This window comes from Peromyscus leucopus, chromosome 8b, assembly GCF_004664715.2.
Source record: "Peromyscus leucopus breed LL Stock chromosome 8b, UCI_PerLeu_2.1, whole genome shotgun sequence".
Taxonomy (NCBI): Eukaryota; Metazoa; Chordata; class Mammalia; order Rodentia; family Cricetidae; genus Peromyscus; species Peromyscus leucopus.
This window is the reverse complement of record NC_051086.1, coordinates 4,173,721-4,195,008: the sequence shown is the minus strand read 5'-3', so window position 1 is coordinate 4,195,008 and position 21,288 is coordinate 4,173,721.

Genomic DNA, 21,288 nt, shown 5'->3' with positions numbered 1-21,288 from the left:
AAACTCATTTTTCTTTTTCTTTTCTATCCACAGAGCCTAGAGAAAGGTGACAGTGAAGACACTAGGAAATACTTGCTAGTTGGCTAGGTGGATGGATGGATGGATGGATAGATGGATGGATGGATGCATGGATGGAAGCATGCATGGAAGCATGCATGGAGGCATGCATGGATGCATGGATGCATGGGTGGTGGGTGGATGGATGCATGGATGCATGGATGGATGTGTGGATGGATGTGTGGATGGGTGGATGGATGGATGGGTAGGTGGGTGGATGGATTGTAGATGGGTGGGTGGGTGGATGGGTGGATGGTGGGTGGGTGGGTGGGTGGGTGGGTGGGTGGATGTGTGGATGGATGGATGTGTTGATGGGTGGATGGGTGGGTGGATGGATGGATGGGTGGGTGGATGGATGGATGGGTGGGTGGGTGGATGGATGGATGGATGGATTGATGGGTGAGTGGGTGGATGGATAGGTGGGTGGATGAATGAATGGGTAGGTGGATGGGTGGATGGATGGATGGGTGGGTGGATGGATAGATGGGTATATGTATGAATACATAGATGGATACATAAGTGAGTGTTGGGTGGGTACATGAAGAGATGAAGAGATGAGTGGACTTATAGATGGATGATAGATGAATGGATGGATGACATGATGTGTGGGTGGATGGATAGATTAGTGGATGATGGTTAGTGTCTACTATGTCCCAATGTGGGTGTAGGAATAAATGAAAAGCTGTCTTCTGATCAAAGAGTCCACTAGGAAATGCAAGAGACTTTTTTTTTGTAGTCAGGTGTATCAAGATGTAGTAGGTGTTCTGAGCTCCGAGAGAGGCTAAAGGAACATTAGTGAGACAAAGGTGACGATGGAAAGCTACTCAGGGAGGTCACAACAATCTTGTCATAGGGCTTTCCCTGAGTCTACAGACAGCAACTGTGGCCTATCCTGTAGAGAACCTTGGCCTTGGAGAGAAGACATGGGCAGGATTAGAAGAACAGAGCTCTGTGGTATAATTGGAGTGTACAACAAACTTGAAAGAATAGTATAGCAAAGACCAATATTCTACCACCTAAGCTTGTTCATTAAAATAAACTTTCCATTTTAAAATGTTTTTAAATGTGCATGAAATTTGCAAAGAGTGTGTGTGGCATTCTCATGCATTTTACAGCCACCACGTTCCTTTATTATCAGCATCTTTTACAACACCTGGATTAGTTAGTATTAGTAGATTTATATTACCTAGAATCCACACTTTACTCAGATTTCTCTAGCTTTTACCTACCATCCCTTTTCTGTTCCCAGGTCCTATATCACATGTGCTCATCACTCTAGCCTTTGTCAACTTGACACAAACTGAAGGGAACTTCAACCGAATAAATGCTTCCAATGAATTGGCCTGTGGGTGTGATGGTGGGCATTTTCTTCATTGCTAATTGACATAGGAGAGTCCAGCCCACTGTGGGTGGTACCCATCCTTAGGTAGGCAGTCCTGGGCTGTATAAGAATGCTACTGAGCAATCTGGATGAAGCAAGTTAGTATGCAAAGTTCCTTCAGGGTCTCTGCTTTAGTTCCTGCCTCCAGGTTTCTGTCTTAGGGTCCTGCCCTGGTTTCCTTTGACGATGGACTGTGAACTGTAAGCTGAAATAAACCCTTTCTTCTGACCAGTGTGGTGTAATAGAGATGTAAACTAAGAAATCTCTTGATTCTTCCTGTGTCTGATGACCTTGACAGGTGGAGGAGCACTTATAAGGTATTGTGTAAAATGTTTGTGAACTGGAATTTATCTGCATGGTTTTCTCAATTAGGCTGAAATAGGGTTGGAAAAGAAAGGCCACAGATGGAAAGTGGCCTCCTTCCCTGCTGACAGCAGGTACTTCCATGATGCTGTTACTGTTGGTGGTGATCTTGATCGCCTCATTAAAGTAGGTTTTGCTACATGTCTTCAAGTGACCCTCTCCCTTTCCATGCGTGTTGTTTGGAGAAAAACCACTATGCACCCACACTTAAAGACTAGGGAATTCCACTCCATCTCCTTAAGGACTATACAAAGCACCAGTCATTATTTTTCCTAGCTCTGGAAAGGTCTTTGGTCTTCTAGAGAGGTTAATCTTCAGTTTTAGCCTTCTGTTGTGACTTTACATTTTCCTCTTTCCCCCATGAGCAGCCCTTCAGGAGCCCATGAAATTGAGGCTTTGGTTCATGGTGTTACTGGTGTGGAATAGCCCAGAATTCCACTTTCTTCCCCAAGGACACATTGATTCCAGTTGCTGGGCTGTTTTCCATTTAAATGTCCTTTAGCAATAAACACGCTGCCTCCAATAGTGGGCACTGGGCTTGTTTTGTTTGCAATTGGCAGCTTAGTCTGGAAAAGAGGGAGCTTCCAAAGTGCAGGGAAGCTTCTTCGAGTCCCCCTGAAAACTTAATGATCATTTCATGCTGTGTTGTCTTACATCAATGCTCCTATTTCTCACTCTCCTACCCTTCCAACTCATGGAATTAGTTGGGTACCTGACACACAAATCAGATACACTGTCCAGGTTGGGCATCCCTCATCTGAAAACCTTCAATCCAAAATGCTCCAAAATCTAAAACTTTTGAAAACTGAACTGATACTGAACTTGTGTGATGGCTCACAGTCAAAATGCAAGTGCGTAAATATTTATAAAATTATATGTGCCCAAGTACACACATGCACATAATTAAAGATAACAAAAAGAAATATTTAAGAAAAAGGAAGACTCAGGCTCAGCTGGAACACCTGTCCACGTACCACTGGATTGTAGAGGTTGGAACTGCCATGAGGTCTTGCAGCCTGGCTGGCAGAAGTCCCGTGGATCCTTCCCATTCCCCACATTCCAGCCTACTCAAACATCCCCCAAGTGTGTGAAACTCAAGCCTTCAGAGCTGTTTGTGAAATTAGTCATTGGGTACCAGGTTCCATTAGTTTCTCAAAGGGAATCCTTTTGTGTGATTGTAAACAAGTCTCAGGTTTGAGCTCCATCTCTGAGCATTATTGACCTATTTGTAGATAAGGAAGCTGAACTATGGGTTAGGGAGAATTCCTATGTTAAGGAATACAAGTTCAGGCTGGGCTGGGCTGGATGTGGATCTCTGGGGTCCAGAAAAGATGATAGTCCTTCTGTTTTGTCTCCTCACTGAGACCTATACACCAATTTACTTCCTGATTGTGCACTGCTCATGGCTGAGTTCAGATTGGAACAGCTGGAATCTTAGTATTGATAGAGCCACAATAGCGGGTGCACAAAGCAGTATACATGATATTGATGATATCATGATACAGACATGAGTATGTGCCTGCTTCACCACATTCCCTGCTGGTTATGTAATTCGTGATTCCCTGTGACTTGTTGCTCAGAAAATGGAAAACATTATTTCAAAGCTTATTTATTTGGGGTGGGGTGTTTACCACCATGCAAGTGCAGAGGTCAGAGGACAACTTGAAGGTTTTTAGTTCTCATTCCACTATGTAGATAATAGGGATCAAACTCAGGTTGTTGTGACAAGTGTCCTTACTCAGTAAGCCATCTTCCTGGCCCCAAAAATCATTTTTTAAAGTTAAAAAAAATTGAATGAAAGTAGTCCACTAAATAAATTGATGCATCGTGGTTTCTCTTAGGCAAGGCAAGAACACAATGGTGATATGTGAATGTCTCCAACAGAGTTGGAAGTACTGCTGAAGAAGACGGCCCAAATGGGTCAACTAAACTGCAAATCTGTCTGTTTCCACTTCTTAGGGTCAGTGGATCCTCTTTAAACACCCACTTGCTCTTGGCAATCCATTCTTTAATATGCAAATATTGCAGAAAACCAGACCTAGGCAAAAGTGATGGGCTTTCTTGTCCCAGTGCCTAATGAGTAAGGATGGAGACAGGTTAAGGTTTCTCTGGTTATTTAGATGGAACTTCACAAGTGTAAAAGAGAGAATCAAAAGTTCTTGCTGCTGTAAACTCGGGGACACAGGAGAAAGTGAATCTACAGGCAGAGGGCCCTGCAGGTGGTTTTGTAAGAGCTCTGCCAGAGTCCCCTTTTATCTATGCACCCTTTTATTCCAACATTCACTGAAAGCATCTCACTGCTCTCTTGGCAGGTACCAGTCACTGTGCTGAGTGTTGACACTCCAGACTGGACAACGATCCAATTCTTTCCTATAGAATGAGACTGAGAGGGCACCATCAGCTGACAGGGGCTGATACAGTAACATTGGCTATCATGTGGGCCAAAGGAATGGGGAAAGGACTCTGCTTTGGGGGGCGAAGTGGATTGGTGATGGTTAGGGTTTAGAAGGCTTTATTTAAGCCAAGCAGTTATTCAATTTAGACTTGTTAATTTTAACTGTCTCTGTTTCCTTGTCTATGAACAGCAAGTAATAACACTTCTACAGACAGATAATAAACTTAAAGAGGAAGGGGAAATGCTATCCCATTACATGTACACTCTGTGTGTGAGCTTTATCCTATCATCTATCAAGGGACACTTTGGTTTCTTCCAACCCTTGGCTATTGGGAACGATTTTGCAGTGAACATGGAATTGTGTATAACTCAACCTTGAAAGTGGGGACTCTGTCCCATGTGCAGCATGGAGGAGCTTTGAGGACAGCATGATAAGTGAGATAGACCTGTCTCAGGACAGACACTGAATAGTTTCCCACAGGTGGGTTATTCAACACAGTCAAACTCACCGGAGCAAACACTGGAGTGATAGCTGCCTGCAGGTGGGGGGACGAACTACTGTCCAAGGGCCATGAACTTTCAGCATCGAAGAGAAAGCCTCCTAGAGATCCACCAGACAGCCAAGTGCCAATGGCTAACAGTATGGATGTGCACACATGTATGAAGGACACAGATTTCATACTGTGTTTTGCACCATAGAGAAAAGGCTTAAGCAAACATTTCTGGATATGTGCTTCATGAATATTTACATTTATAGAAAACAGATAAAAATGGGAGAGGATGGAGGCCCACTAATGTTTAGCAAAAATTTGTGTCTAGGAAATGAGGAAAGAAATTCTACCAAGTTTATTTCTTAGTACAAAGACATCTGAAACAAATGGGGGCAGAATGTTACCTCAGCTAAGACAAAAATGGGTGTGCATTGCTGTTTATCAGCTTTTACAGCTTTTGAAATATTTAACAGTAGTAATTAAGGAGAAAATCATGTTTAACAAAGTGTTTGGCTTAGGGAAGGGCTCAGAATGCTCAAGCCAAAAACACAAACAAAACCCCCAAGCTCACTCAGAAGTCTGGAGCTGGGAGAATGTGCTCTGACTCACACACAGCTCACAGCTCCATGAGGCTGGGCTATGTGGATGTGAGACAGAGAGCTGAGGTGGGGGAGGGGAGCTGGGGCACAATTGTGAAGAGTTACCACATCCTGATGTTGTGCGCTACTTGGAATCCTTTGAGCCTGAGAAAAATGTTCCTTTTTATTCTAAAAGTCTTCAAATATCCAATGTATGGTAAATCTAGCATTTCCAATGTCCACCTGCAGTCTTAGGCCCACCTTTCTGTAAGAATTGCCTGGCAAGTCTTCTAATACTTCAGGCACCTGGGATTCACCTGAGCTCTGAGTGGGAGGTTTTGGTGAGATGGTGGGATGTGCATTTCCCCAGGATCACAAGCTGAGAATCTCTGACCTGCTGACCAAGCCTGGATTTACCCCCCACCTCCACGCCTAGCCATGCAGCAGGCTCCCTAGGGCAAGCATTATGAAAATGGAGCCTTAGTGAGCCAAATAAATATTCCCAGGAAATATAAAGAGGCATTGAGTTATGAAACACAAAACACAGTAAACACTGCGGGAAGTTAACTAACATGGGCATGTCTTCCTCTGAGATTAGCTGTTGTGCTGAGTACAAATCACCCTTAGCAGTTTCATAGGCCTCTCAAGGGCCTCAAATAAAGTTTGCTACGTTAATTCAAATTATTGCCTATTTCATGAAAATCCTAAGTAGTACGTGCTGAAGGCCCACATGGTACTTGCTCCATGCTTTGGATTTGTTCCCCCTAATTCCGTCCAGTGATGCCCATCAGGATGTGATATAATGACTCCATTTCCTAACTGGGAAAACTGAGGTTCAGGGAATTCTTGCCCAAGTCAGGGTCAGTATTCCAATTCAGGTTGCTGTGGCCCCAGAGAGTATAAGCCTCTGTGCTGCCTGCATCGGGGTATGGGTATGACAGATCCCTGATCACATACTGCCTTGTTCCCCCAGCATCTATACTGGACATGCCCAGTATAAACCACACACATGCTAATGTTTCCCTGGGGGCTTTTCCTGGGTGGATACACCTGACAAATGCATGGCCTTCTGTTGTACAGTGTTATCCTGCTGGACAAACTGCCATCAGTCGTGCCTGATATCCAAAAATCACCACAGCTGAGTTTGTTAACTACTGAAGGACCTTACAGAAGAGGGAGGGACGGGGAGGGTCATAGGATCCTCACCAGAGTACCCGGACACTCCTCCCCATCAGGTGGATGCAATTCTGTCCTAACTGCACGTGACCTCGGAGAGGGGCTGAAGTATATGGGCAGTGGAGGGTGGGGGGAGCAAAAAGGGGTGTGGCTTCATCTTTGCCGTCCCGGGGGTTCATCCTCCATGCTGTGGCGGCGGCGGGTGGACAGTCACAACCCAGACGCTACATCCACACAGAAATGGTTTATTATAATAGAGAGAGAAGAGAAGATAGGAAGGGAGAGAGAAAGGTGCAGCTCTTCCAGGATGGCGGTGGAAGGTAACCTGTGCCCAGAACCCCTTAGCTGCTGTTCTACAGGTAAGTCTAATAGACTCGTAGGCTTCCCAGAACGAACCCTGCTGCAGTCGCACCTTGGTTTGCCATGGGGACCTTAAGAGGAGGAGGTAGCTGTTCACGTCTTCCCAGGGAAGAAATTTTAGCAATACTTACCCTCTATCATCTTCATGGAGGCAGGTTCAATGGGCACCTCCGGAAGTGCGACTGGAGGAAATGTCACAAGGTGACAAGACACACCTCTGTGACCAACAGGCAGCCGCCAAATGAAAGCCTTCTTTGTCGAGAGCAGTGGGGTAAGACGTAGACAAAACATAAAAGCTCATATCCTCAATCCTGCACGTCAACATCTAGCAACCTACCCTGAAGAAATAATCACAGCCGTGTGTAGCCGTGGAGGTAGAAGAAAGCTTGTTTCTGAGTTCCAATAATGAAACTTGGAACCAACTTAAATACCCAAGCAGAGGGAATTGGGGGAATAAATTCTGGTACCTGCATTCCGCAGGACGCTCAGCAGCCATTAAAAAGCTGCTCTGGGATGGCATTCTATCACGAGGAAAGCTGTTCACAATATGTTGGGTATATGAAACAACATTTAAAAATGCCCCACAGGGGTGCTAAATTAAATAAGCAGAGGCCTTTAGCTAGAGGCTGCCTCTGTTCTCTGAGTTTCTATGAAACAAACTACACTGTAGCTTGGTAGCCAGACAAACTGAAACCTAAGAGTGCTTTTTCTTTCTTTCCTTTTTTTTTTTTTTTTTTTTTTTTTTTTTTGGTAATGAATGGCCAGTTTTCACCCAGTCATGAACAGCTGATCTTTAGCCAATCACAGACAGCCACTGTGTCACACTCCATCAGTCTCTGCCTAGAAAAGACAGCTCCTCACACTGTGTGGCTCTCTGTTTTCTCTGGCCCTGAGTTCTGCAGACTCTTGTATTGGTGTTTGCCCAAGTTAATGTTATTACAGCTGTTGGAACTTGTTCTTTTCATAGAGCCAGAAAGAATGGCATGAAAAGTGTGATCTCATTTGAAAAGTGAGAACGTTTGAGGCCGGAGAGTTAGATCAGCAGTTGAAAGCCCTTTCTGTTCTTCCATAGAACCCAAGCTTGGTTCTCATCACCCACGTCAAGGTTCAGTCACCTGTCACTCCAGTTCTAAGGGATCCAATGTCCTCTTATGGCCTACACAAGTATCTTCATAGATGGCACACACACATACAAATCTTTTATAAACAGTGAGAATGATCTCTCTTTTAATAAAAGGAAATGCCAGCATTTTATTATTGCACTTATTTCCTCACCTGTATTTTGATTATGTTTCCATAATGATTATGCTTTCTTCTGTAGACAGAAAAAAAATATGACATAATTCAAACAAAATAAGTCACAGACAACTAGGAGGGATTCTACTGATGAAATGTATGAAGCCAGGGTTCCTTGCTAAATACCTCTGGCTGCTTCTCATACTTCTACCTTCTGACCTTGTTAGGGGCTCTAGAAGAAGGACAGGGACTCACTACACTCTAGGCCAGTATCTCAGGAGTTTCCTGGAAATGAAGAAATCCCTATGCCATGCTCTGGTGTGCTCTGTTATGTCAGAGGAAGTCTAGTTTCTCTGCCTTTGTGTACTCAGTGGGTATTCTTAAAACCCTTACTTCTGATTCTCTAAACCTTGCTGAACCCTTAGATGCCCCCACCCCCAGGTCAAGCATTTTAGAAGAAACAAAAGAGGAAGTTGAAGAACCACCAAATCTGGAAAGATTCCTACATGCTGAGAAGTCAAAAGAGGAAGTGAACTTTCCTGAGACTTAGAACACTTAGGGTTTCTCCAGGAGAAGCCACGCCCACCTCCGTTTCCCAATGCCCTCTCTTCCTCCATGGCACTTCCTGACCCAGACACAATCTTCCTGGGAGCGTTTTCACCTGCCTATATATGGTACCCGTCAGCATGAGGGAACATGTCCCGGTCATCCAGTCACCCAGTCAAGAAGCCACCACTGTGCCTCCATTGGCACAGCAGTCAATCTTTTCCTGTATAGCTTGATGGGACAGTTATTTCTTGTTCCAGCATCTTTCCTCTCATTTCCTGAGTAGGAAGTTGGTTCTCTGAGGGTGGAACCTTGTCTGCCTGTCCATGGCTATAACCTAGTGCTTATAAAAGTGCTTTGTAATACAGTATCTGCCGAAAAACAAATGAATGAATGAATGAATGAATGGGAAGTTTATACAGGAAAAAGAAAAGCTCAGAGTTAGATCCAGACACCAGGATTGAGTCCAACTTCACTTCTCACCTAAGGGGCTACCACTGAGTCAGTGTTATGGCTGTGGAGAGAGTTATGCAGCATTATGGGTTTGCAAAATGCCCAGAGTCCAACCAACATTCTAAAGGGTGCCTTACTCTTCTATTATTCAGAAAAGAGAAAAATGTTGCTATAGGATAGAGTGGGAAAGACTTTGAGGGACAGCAAGCAGACAAGCTGAAACAGCACATTCCATTTCTCAGGAGGAGGTGAAAGGGTGGAGTGACCAGGTTTAAGAACCTCTACCAGATGGGAAGAAAGCCTGAAGCTATGTTTAGAAGTGCTTCCAAATTTCACATATGAAAAAGACAATCCTCCAACCACATGCTAGTGGTATTGGAGACATGAGGCCTTTGGGGAAAGGTTGGGTCTTGAATGGCCTGATGTGTCTGCGAATTAATGAATTCACGAGTTGCTGCAGGAACTCCTCTGTTGTAGAAGCCCTCCCTCTCATGTTCTGCTTTACAAAATGGGGCCCTCTGCATGTTTTTGATGCAGCCAAGAGGTCACCATCAGACTCTGGTGCCACCGTCTAGTCTTTCTAAACCACCCAGCAATGGAAAATGGACTATGGCACCATGTTACTGGGTCTCTCTGCTCATGAGGCCAGAGTTGATGAAGTTTCTGCAACCAGGCCCTGCACAGGTCCCAGGGCAAACTGCAAGCCCGTGACCAGTGCTCAACAGCAGCTGTGGCTGAGAGAAGATGATGGTCTGACTTGGTTTCCCCATTCTATATTCCCCACTGCCCTCCTGCCTGGAGTCAGTGTCTTCACATCTTACCAGACAGACTGCTGGAGTAGAAAAACCAGGTTAGGCATCTTGGCATCTTGTTCTTTTTCTTCCACATGATGCAGTAACTCTCGAGACCTCACAGTTGGCCAGGTTTGCAGAAAAAGAGAAAGCTCAGTCAAACAGGACAGCACATTCTAGAGAGAAGGGGAGGGCAGTGCAGAACAGGGAGGGCAGTTCAGAACAGCTAGCACAAGGGGAAAGTGACAGCTGAGCGGAGAGGGTTATGGAGAACCCCTGGAATGAAGGAGAAACTTATAAGAGGTACTGAGAAGCATAGAGGAGTACAGGGGGCTGGGAGGCCTGGCTTCCAGCATGGCCCTGCTCTTTGCTCTTTATGGCCAGTGGGAGGCCAGGGACTTCCCTCTCTGAGTTCCAAGGTCTCAGCATCTGCTCTCTTGCTTCCTCTATGCTCTTTGCTCATTGGTTCATTCTTTAATTCTACAATATTTCTTGAACAACTACTTTGTGATGCTGTAGAATTTGGGGACTCAGCAAGGAACCAGAAGTGACAAAAGCCACATTATCATATCATGTTGATCCTTGTATGAACAGTAATGAAACCAGTAAAATATATGATAAATTAGTTTGGGATAAGGAGAAAAAAATAAATTAAGCAGAAAAGGAGGAGAGGAAGCCTATTCTGATAAGGTAGTTGTGACAGTTCATTTAATTATCAACTTGATACAATCTAATCACGCGGAAAGAGAGTCTTACTAAGGGACTGGCTAAACCAAGTTTGCCTGTGGGCTTATCTCTGGGAAATGATCTTGATTCATTAGTTGAGGCAGGAAGACCCACCCACCATGGGTGGCACCATTCCCTGCACTTGGGGTACTGGACCGTACAAAAAGGAGAACGCTGGATAATGACTAAACACGCGTGCATTCATGCTCTCTCTTGACTGAATGTGGCTGAGGTTTCCTGTCCCTTGGTTTTCCTTCAACGGTGGACCTTAAGCTGGTTTCATGAACTAAAATAACTCCTTTCTCCCATCAGTGGCTGCTGTCTGAGTATTTTGCAACAGAATTCGGTAACGAAACTAGGACAGAAATCTCTGAGTCAGCACCTACAGAAGTGAGAGAGTGAGGCGGGAGGTCGCTCGGCCAAGAGCTCCCCAGAGGGACTTCCAAATGAAGAGCAGGCTGTGAGATGAAACTTGTGGGGCTCCATCTTTTACACCCTCCAGTTGGCCCCTCAAACAGGGCTCCCCGCTTCACCTCAGCTCTGTGGTCTTTCCTTCACACATAGCTGGTCAAGATGAGTTTCACATGTGAGGCAGGTGCCATCACTTCCTGTGTAAAAACCACCAAGTGCTCCCCACGCTCAGGACAGATGGCCAAGTCCGCAGTGTGGTTCTTCAGCAGGTCTCCAAGCTGTGCTTTTGTCCTTGGCCCCATATACCCCTCCCCAGTCACACCGGCGTCACTGCAAGCCCTGGGCTATCCCAGCAAACCTCAGCCTTGAGTCTGGATATCTTTCATATGGTCATCCTGTGGGGCCTCCCAGCTCCTTTAGATGCCACCCATACAAAGCTAAGTCCTGCCTAAGCTGGCCCCTCCCACCTTCTATCTCCTTGCTGGGCTTTCTTTTCACCTCCCATCAGTTCATGAGCTTGAGACAGGGGCTCTAAGAAGTCAAGTGTCTACTGTATACTAGGTACCCCTTAACAACCCAGAATTAATTCATCTTCTCCCAAACTCCACGAGGATGCTCATATATATTAACCACGTTTTGTAGATCAATATCTTGAGACTCAGAGAGGTTGGGGAATTTGCTTCAAGTCTCCCAGCTGGTGAGTATCAGAGCAGGAGCCACACCCTGGGGCTTCTACCACCAGCCACAGCACTCTGGTCCACAGCAGGCAGAACTCTGCCACGGTAGACACACCTATGCATGTGCTACCTTTTATGGCATATGTGACCATTGAGCGTTTGAAGTGTGTGCTGCCAAGGAAGCATGCCTTGAATTAGTTCACTCTTTTTTTCCTTTAGATTAGACAGTCAGGCTGGTGGCTAGTTCAAGGCAGAGGCTCAGAGCTCCTATTTGCTCCCCTGTTCTTGTCTGTCACATAGGCATGGAACTGCCCTGTGCTCAGTCTCGTCATCTTTGTGGTATGCTGCGGTGAGTGTCATTGGGAGACTAGTTTCACCATCCATGGAAATATCACAATCTTTATGTTATGCAATCTATGCACATCCTCTCATGTGCTTCAAATCATCTCTGTATGACTTGAACATTTAATGCAATGCTAACAATACAATCATTAACTACATGGTTTAGAAAATGTCAATGAGAAAAGGTCTACATGTCTGTAACACAGATTTAATTATCTTTTGAATGTTTTCAATCTACAATTTTTTGACTCTATTGATACCAACCCATTATACTAAGAAGATTGAATACATATATATGTACATGTATGTGTGACATAATCACTATTACATATACTGTATAGAAGTATAAGCTATAGTTCTATATACTATAAAAGATTATATATATAATACATATATAATAGACACACAGACATGGCTTAAGGTTAGCCTGGCACAAAGTAATATAAATGCTAATTAATTATCCATTATTACCACCCGTTAGGCCCTTTTAGACCAACAATATTGTTTTCTTCACTCCTGCCTATTACATTCTTTGGCACAATGCAGATGATTAACAAATGTTTGTTTAATGAATGAGTAAGTGAGCTGAACTAAGCATGGGGCTTTGACAAGGTCACAGAGGCATAATGGCAATGGGTCTTCTGGGAGCCCAGCAAGGAGCCTAGCTGAGGGAAGAGTGCTCATGGCCTCATGGGTCGACTGAAGACTGAGACAAATGGAAGGAACATGGTTTCAAAAGAATTTTCTTGGGATGGGGCAGGAAGGAGCACTGTGGTCCAAACAGAACATCCATAACTAAAAGATGCCTAAGGCTACCACTGTGGAGCCAAGACCCTTTAGGACCCCATCCCTCTATAATGGAAGCCTCTGGATCCATTTCCCAGGGTTCAACTCTAAGCATGACACTGTGTTGATGGACATTGTTGGTGTGTAAACTATCTAACAATATTGGTATGGGAAGCAGGTAACAGAACTAACAACAGTGACTAGCAAAGCGCCTCGCATGATGCCCTGTGTCTCTTGTTGGACAAGGTTAAAAGTTCTGAAGGACACACCTGCAGTCAACCCAGAGTGTGCCAGTATCATTCCTATTCCTTGAATAGAGAGTAGGAAAACAGTAACCACTTACATTGCCCTTTCTTCCTCTTCCACACATGTTCAATGTGCTTCTGTAACTGACAGGTTCATCCACGTGACTGCCACACAGTCAGGCACTTCACTCACCACAGTTTACCTTCATTCACCTCCCAGAGATGCAGATGTGAGCTTCCCTCTGAGGCTTAGCGCCCCAGCATGAGTCACACTTGGGCCATCTTGAGTCCTTCACTGCCAAGTAGGTCATGGGGTTCCTGTTGATGATTTCAAATCATTCCAACTTTAAAAAAAAAAAAAAAAGACTTCATCTTTCAGCAGTCCTCAGTCAGAGCGGCATGAAGCTCTTGCAACCAAAAGACATGGTTTGTTCAGCTTACATGGTATCTATCTATCTATCTACATACCTATCTATCATCTATCTATCTATCTATCTATCTATCTATCTATCTATCTATCTATCTACATACCTATCTATCATCTATCTATCTATCTATCTATCTATCTATCTATCTATCTATCTATCTATCTATCTATATCTACTGGGTCTGTTTAGCTGATTGCATGAAGGCCTTACACTAGCCCAGTTAAAAGTACACCAACCTGGTTATATTGATGGTTATATTATACAAGCTGTGAGGTTTTTTAACCTGTGACAAGGGACAGAAGGGAAATTCTCCTCACAGCAAGGACATGCTCACTTAAGCTTCAGAGAGGTACAAGCCCTCAAAACTCATGGGTGTCCAGCTGATCATCCTCAGCCAGCCCAGTCTTTGTCAGAAAGTGGCACGTTGTTGCACTGTTCACCTTGTAGCTGAATATCCCAGATGCTCAATGAGGGCACCACTGTGGGCAAACGACCCCTTGGACAGTAGTTTCCTGGTGTTTCTCTGCTGAATTATTGTATGCATAGAATCCTCAGGGCCAGAAGAAACAGGTCATCACCATTACTTGTATCAGCAAAGGGGTCAAAGTGTGGAGTGTGGCAGGAATCTTAAAGGTTCATACTAATAAAGCAGGAATCTTAAAAGTTCTTATTAATAAAATAAAACCTGAGCCAAGTATTGGGGTGAACACTAGAAGATAAGAGAGACAGAACAAGCCACAGTTATCCTCACCTGGCCAACTTCTCAGCTGATCTTCTTTCCTCAGACTGGAAACCTCTGTGTCCTCATATCCGAATGGATCTCAGCTAAACTGTGCAGCTCAAAACCTAAAAGCTTAACCAGCCAAATGCTTCTAGTTTCTGGTCTTCACTCCTTATATATCTTTCTCTTTCTGCCGTCACTCCCTGCGATTAAAGGCTCGCTTTCTGGGATTAAAGGCGTGAGTCACCATGCTTGGCTGTATCCTTGAACACATGGATTTCTGCCCCTGGGATGCTAGGATTAAAGGCGTGTGCTACCACTGCCTATCTTCTATCTTTAATATTGTGGCTCTCCTGTTCTCTGACCCCAGATAAGTTTATTAGGGTACACAATATTTTGGGGAACACAATACCATCACAGTGGAGGTTCTAGCCAGTAGGCATATTGCTTGTGGAAGGTGGCTGTTGGTGGAGAGGGCCAGTATATCCAGAAGCTAGGGGGACTGAGAAGGTAGATGAGTCCTTGGAGATGGCTCAGTGACAGGGGTAGTTTGTTTTTTTTAAGTTAGTGGATGAATTAGTTTCCTGTTGCTGCTATAACAAGTTACATGATCTTAGAACAATGGTTCTCAATATTCCTAATGCTATGACCCTTTAATACAGTTTCTCATGTTGTGGTGACCCCCAACCATAAAATTATTTCATTGCTACTTCATAACTATAATTTTGATACTCTTATGAATCATAATGTAAATATCTAATGTATAACCCCAAAGGTTCATGACCTACAGGTTGAAAACGTCTGAGATTTACAACAATACAAACTCATTACCATACAGATCTCAGATCAACAGCCCAATGCATCTCCCTGAACTAAACAGAATAAAGGGCTCTCTTTCTTTCTCCAGGTCCTAAGAAAGCATCCTTTTCCTGACCTTCAGCAGATTCCAGAAGTCACTCACGTTTGATTGGGTCCCTTTCCCCATCTCCAAGGTCAGCAGAGTCGTCTCTCTCTGTCTTTTCTCGTTGGACACAGCTCTTTGCTCATTCTTCTCACCATCCAGCAAGGACTGCTGTGAACATCAAGGCAGGCAGTGTTCCAAGCTGACCGCTTCATTTCACAGGGTCTCCACAAGCACACGGAGAAGCCAAGACTGCTATTCAGGTTTCCCCATCCTTGTGGGAAACTAGTGCACAGAGAGAAAAAGTTGACTAGGTCGCCCAAGGCCACTCAGCTGTAGTGTAGTTGTAGAGGGATTCGATGGTGTTATTCCCATGCCTGGTCTGAGGCTTGGTAAGTTCTCTCTTTGGAAAGAAGTGGTAGCTGGAGCTTTCAAACTTTCGAGGGAAGAGAAGCCGAGACTGAGAGGCTGATTCTGCGGGAGCTGTGGCCATCCTGTGGTCCCAGGTCCCCCCAGAAGCTGCCAAAACAGGAGAAAAACAAACAAACAAACAAAAAACCCTCTCTGTCAGAGGATGTTTCCATTTGGGGAATTCTGGGCTTGAAGCTGTCTAGGCAAGATTTCCTGAATCACAGAGTGAATACACATGCAGGACGGCCTGACACTGTCCATTCATTGGTCATGGGATGGGATGGGGACTGTGTGAGGAGAAAAGAGTTCTTAAAGAAATGGGGTGTGATAGAATACATCTGACATGGACTGGAGAGATGGCTCAGAGGTTAAGAGCTCTTGTTGTTCCTTCAAAGGATATGGGTTCAGATTTCAGCACCCACTTGGTAGCTCATAACTGTCTATAACTCCAGTTCCAGGGGATCTGACACCCTCTTCTAGCTTCCGTGGGCACTAGGCATGCACGTGGTATACATACATACATGCAGGCAAAGCACTCCTTCACATAAAAAGACAATTTTTTTAAATGAGAGAATACATGTGGCATCAAAGAAAAAAAAGGGATTACTGGGGTAGGAAGGTACAAGTTGGGAGGCAAGAGATTGGGGGAGGGAATCAGGGGAAGAGGATCAATTGAAACCATGTATTATAAAAAATGCCATAATGAAATGGACTACTTTGTATGCTAATCGGAAAAGTAGCCATTTGTTTTTAAAGAGGCCCTAAAGCGACAGAGTAGGCAACAAGGAACAGTGGTGCTAAGTGGTGGGGGCAGCTTGCTCATGAGAACCCCGTGCTTTTATCAGCCTACCCCAAGTTTTAATTAGAGCCGGGAACCTACGTCATCTCCCTCGCTAAAGACTGACAGGGTTCTGCTAAGGGAGATGAAGCAGTGCTCTGAGGGGGTCTCACACCCCAGCAGCTGGGCAACAGCAGCCACAGAGCTCAGTGAGCTGAGTATGTGACGGTCACATTCTCACACACTCCCCTGCCTGCCTTGTGTTCTGCAGACAGGATCCTGATTTCTCACTAGAAGCAACTAGAGTTACCATTTGTTGGGGGCGAACGAGGAACAGGGAATTTTGCAACTGAGGCAGATGAGACGTGGCAGGGAAAAGACTGACTCGTCAACACAAGGAGGTGGGGACAGACTAAGGGTACCCTTGCATTTTTATTCTCTAGGCACGGCCCCAAAGGTGCACTTGTTGCTCAGTGTTGTACAAACAAACGTCCTTCTGCTCTCAGCAGCATCCCTGGTCCCTGGTAACATGTCTGATCACCCTCCGATGATGCTCCACGGGAGCTTCGCAGAATAAATCCTCACTACAGAATTCTTTATGTTTCTTTTGTATCTGTCTCTAAAGTGAGGAGGACAGAATGAATCAGCTACTGAGAGCATCATGGCATGCTAGCACAGAAAGGAAGTACTAGCATTGTCCGGAGGAAAGTAAATAAACTGGAAAAGTCTCTATATTACATCTAGTACAGCTCAGGCATGTAACACTAACAGCTTCATTTATCAACAAAAGTACCAGGAAGGGTGTTAAGTGTTATTTGCATCCCACTAAAGACAAGAACCGAGGAAGTAGCATGTGCAAGGTCCTAGGTTCAATCCTAGCTCCACCAAACAAAAATACAAAGATTGGGTGATTTTCAAGGGAGCTCAAAGTCAGACACTCCACTGGTGGGGCTCGCCTCCTGCCAGCCTGTGGTCCCCCATGTAGCTACTCTAGGCTACCTCCTTTATTCTCTCTGATAGTGTATGGACAAATTGAACAGTCATGTGCTCCTGTTCTCACAGAGTTAGGGCCCCGAGGATACAGCCATCAGAATTCCCGACCAGCACAGTAACCTCCTGAAGGATCCAGGGCCCTCACATACCTGCAAACACAGTTTTCAGAATCAAGCTTGGAATGTGAAGTGCCAGGCAGTGACTTGGGCCTCACTGGGGCCCCCAATGGGAAGGATGGAATTCGATGGTCTTTTTCCTTCCTCAGTTTCCCCTTCTCCTCCAGCACCTCACCACCAAATCAGCCTGGTGCAGCAGTGCTGTGTCTCTGCTTACAGTGCTGTCTCTTTGCTTGCAGTGCTGTGTGTCTCTGCCTGCAGTGCTGTGTCTCTGGTTGCAGTGCTATGTGTCTCTGCCTGCAGTGCTGTGTCTCTGGTTGCAGTGCTATGTGTCTCTGCCTGCAGTGCTGTGTCTCTGGTTGCAGTGCTATGTGTCTCTGCCTGCAGTGCTGTGTCTCTGGTTGCAGTGCTATGTGTCTCTGCCTGCAGTGCTGTGTCTCTGGTTGCAGTGCTATGTGTCTCTGCTTGCAGTGCTGTGTGTCTCTGTTTACAGTGCTGTGTCTCTGCTTGCAGTGCTGTGTGTCTCTGCTTGCAGTGCTGTGTGTCTCTGTTTGCAGTGCTGTGTCTCTGTTTGCAGTGCTGTGTGTCTCTGTTTGCGGTGCTGTGTCTCTGCTTGCAGTGCTGTGTGTCTCTGTTTGCAGTGCTGTGTCTCTGCTTGCAGTGCTGTGTGTCTCTGTTTGCAGTGCTGTGTGTCTCTGTTTACAGTGCTGTGTCTCTGCTTGCAGTGCTGTGTGTCTCTGTTTGCAGTGCTGTGTCTCTGCTTGCAGTGCTGTGTGTTTCTGCTTGCAGTGCTGTGTGTCTCTCCTTGCAGTGCTGTGTGTCTCTGCTTGCAGTGCTGTGTGTCTCTGCTTGCAGTGTTGTGTGTCTCTCCTTGCAGTGCTGTGTGTCTCTGCTTGCAGTGCTGTGTCTCTGTTTGCAGTGCTGTGTATCTCTGCTTGCAGTGCTGTGTGTCTCTGCTTGCAGTGCTGTGTATCTGCTTGCGGTGCTGTGTGTCTCTGTTTGCGGTGCTGTGTCTCTGCTTGCAGTGCTGTGTCTCTGTGCTGTGTGTCTCTGCTTGCAGTGCTGTGTCTCTGCCTGCAGTGCTGTGTCTCTGCCTGCAGTGCTGTGTCTCTCCTTGCAGTGCGCATTTGAAGAAGAGCCTGTATCACAGACACAGCATCAGACACACTCTGCTCCTTCATTACTAGAGAACAACATGTGCAAACATAGGCCCATCATGTTAGGAGAACCAAAGGAAAAGGGTTTCAAAGCTGGGTGGATGTGACTGGCAAGACCTGCTCTGGGTGCACCTGAGTCCTGTAAGAGCTGTAAGAGTCCTGGAAACTGTGTCTCTCTTGGCATCAGAACCCACACTCTACCACTGGCTTTCTGTGGGGCTTTCAATAAGCAGGTACGCTTCCTTCGCCCTTCTTTTCCATTTGCAAAGTGGGTGAACATGCCAGATTCCCCTCTCGGGCAGTGGTTGTGAGAGTTACATGGTATAATGAATAAAGGCCCACCAACCATTTCTTCTCTCCAAACCATGGAGGTGCCTGGGAAGCGGTGGTAGACATTCTTGGTGCTTCGACTTCACCTAAAACATTCACCAGTCCCTGATCTTGTTACTCTTAGCCTCAGACCTTCCTTTCACAATGAGAGGCAGCTGGACTGTTTTGATTTTGTGCCAGAGGCTTACATCCCTTCTGCTTTTTATTCTTGTGCTCCGTCCTCTGCCCGCTATCCCGTCACGTTCCAGCTGTCCATGAAAGAAAGCTAAGGTTTCTCATCTATTAGGCAGGGAAGCTTGCTCCCTCTCTCTTGCCCCTGTGTACATCCACCCACCTTTCCTGTCACTTGGGGAGTTTTTTCTCTGTGACATACTTATCTGAGTTCAGGCAACTAAAGCGAAAACAGGACAGAGAAGAAGGGGAGGTTTGGCAGGAAGTCCAAATAAGCACTTCCTCCCATTCACCTTGAACTTCTGAGGTACCTCAGTTGAACAGCAAAGCAAGAGAATCAAAGCAAGGAGACTTGAAAAAAATTGAAGAATGAAATTGTCAGCCACAAGGAAGTGGAAAATATTACTTACTGGTCCTTGCCTTGCCTAGGGCAGCTCACTCATATTTTCCTCCTGTGTTATCCATGGATGGGGGAGGTGAGACCAGTGTCCAGAACGGGTGGGAGGGAGCTCTCAGAGACTGTGGAGATAGAGTGAATGTTACCAGAGGACAGGCCGGGATGGGGCTGTACAAGCCCATTTTTACCGTCTCCTAGTCTACAGTCCCAAGGAGTGCTAGCAAGTACTGGTCCTCCCCGGGCATCAGTTGCTGGATTCCTGCCTCCTATTCCCTGAACTTTTTGGAAGGTATTCTTTGTTCTGCACCACAGTGTGGGGTACCAGGTACAGTGCAGGACCCTCCGGTGACTCTCCTTCATTGGATCATCCGATCACTCGCTTTTTGTCATCCAGGATGATCCCACGAACAGGTGGTATCTCCGCTGCCTGCCTCTAAGCATGGCTGGAGGGGGGGGGGACTTCCCTTAGCCTCTGCCCTAAGAAGGGCAACATATTCTCATGCATGAAGTCTCTACTTTCCTCTCTTCTCTGGCCCTAGTGTGACAATTCTCCAAGATCCTCCTCCACAGCACACGCAGGAGCAGCAGCTCCCCAGCCAATTTTCTCACCTCTAAAACCAGTCAGTAAGAAATGTGGTTATCACCTCTGCCATGTGATTCTGCTGTGGGGTAGAGGAAAAGGGTGGGTGCTGCAAATCTAGGCTTGGGGAGGGAGGGAGGGAGGGAGGGAGGGAGGGAGGGAGGGAGGGAGGGTTCAGCCTCCACTGTCTCTGTCCCGATGTTCCAACAGTCAGACAAACTGCAAGCATCGCTTTCTTTCCCACAGCTTCTCAATCCCCATTCTATGAGCCCCCGCCACTGTCCCTGGCTCAGTGCTGTCCTCGTGTTGTTCTTACCTGACCTTGAGACATATGGTGGGTCTTCTGTGTCTGCAGACTCTATATCCATGTGTTCAAACAACAGCAGATGGGAAATATTTTTAAAAATTTGATCCACACTGAATGTGGATAGAGTTTCTTTTCCTTGCCATTATTCCCTAAACAACAGAGTATCACAGCTACAAACATAACATTGGTATTCTTAGGTATTACCAGTCTGCTAGAAATGGCTCAAAGTATGTGAGAGGGTGTATACATATTATGTATAAGAACTGTACCATTTTATATAAGGAACTTGGGCTCAGACAGATTTCAGTACCTATGAAAGATTCCGGAAGCAATCTCTTGCTTTGGCCAACTTTTCAACTTGTTCCTTTGTAAACACTGGGTTTCTCTACCTGGTTAAGGTCAAAAGAGATGAGGTGGGACCAGCTGCCCCATCAAAGAGGCTCCCTTGATTCTACTTCTGGACCTTGGCTGGTCCCCACCTGCTACTCTGCTTCATGCTCAAAGCCAACAGAATGACACCTTGATGTGAACTGAGGTCTTGCCATCCTGGCACCACTGCTGTCTTGGGATAAATGCAAAGGCCTGCCCATTTGACATGTAAAGAGACCTAGTCTGGAACAAGTGAGATGACATACTGTCACACATTGTCCTGGGTTCCTGAGAGCTCTCTTCAGAGCTGCCCTGCCTTGGGAGTTTCTAGAACACAGGAGATGTGAAACCTAAAATTATTGGGAAATCACCCAGAGATAGGAAGAGGACAGTCTTCAGGGCCTGAGGCAAAACACTTCCCCTTTCATAATCTGATCTCTCTTTGCCCTGATGCTTTATCTGAGGTATGGGTCTGTGGTCCACTGGGCAGGGACCAATTTGAAAAACATTTCAGATCAGCAACTCACCAGCTTTTTGTGGGCTGCAGACCATAAGCTGTACCAGTGAACACAGGGGCTACTGTACCGGCTCTCCAGACAGACCTAGTTTGAACCC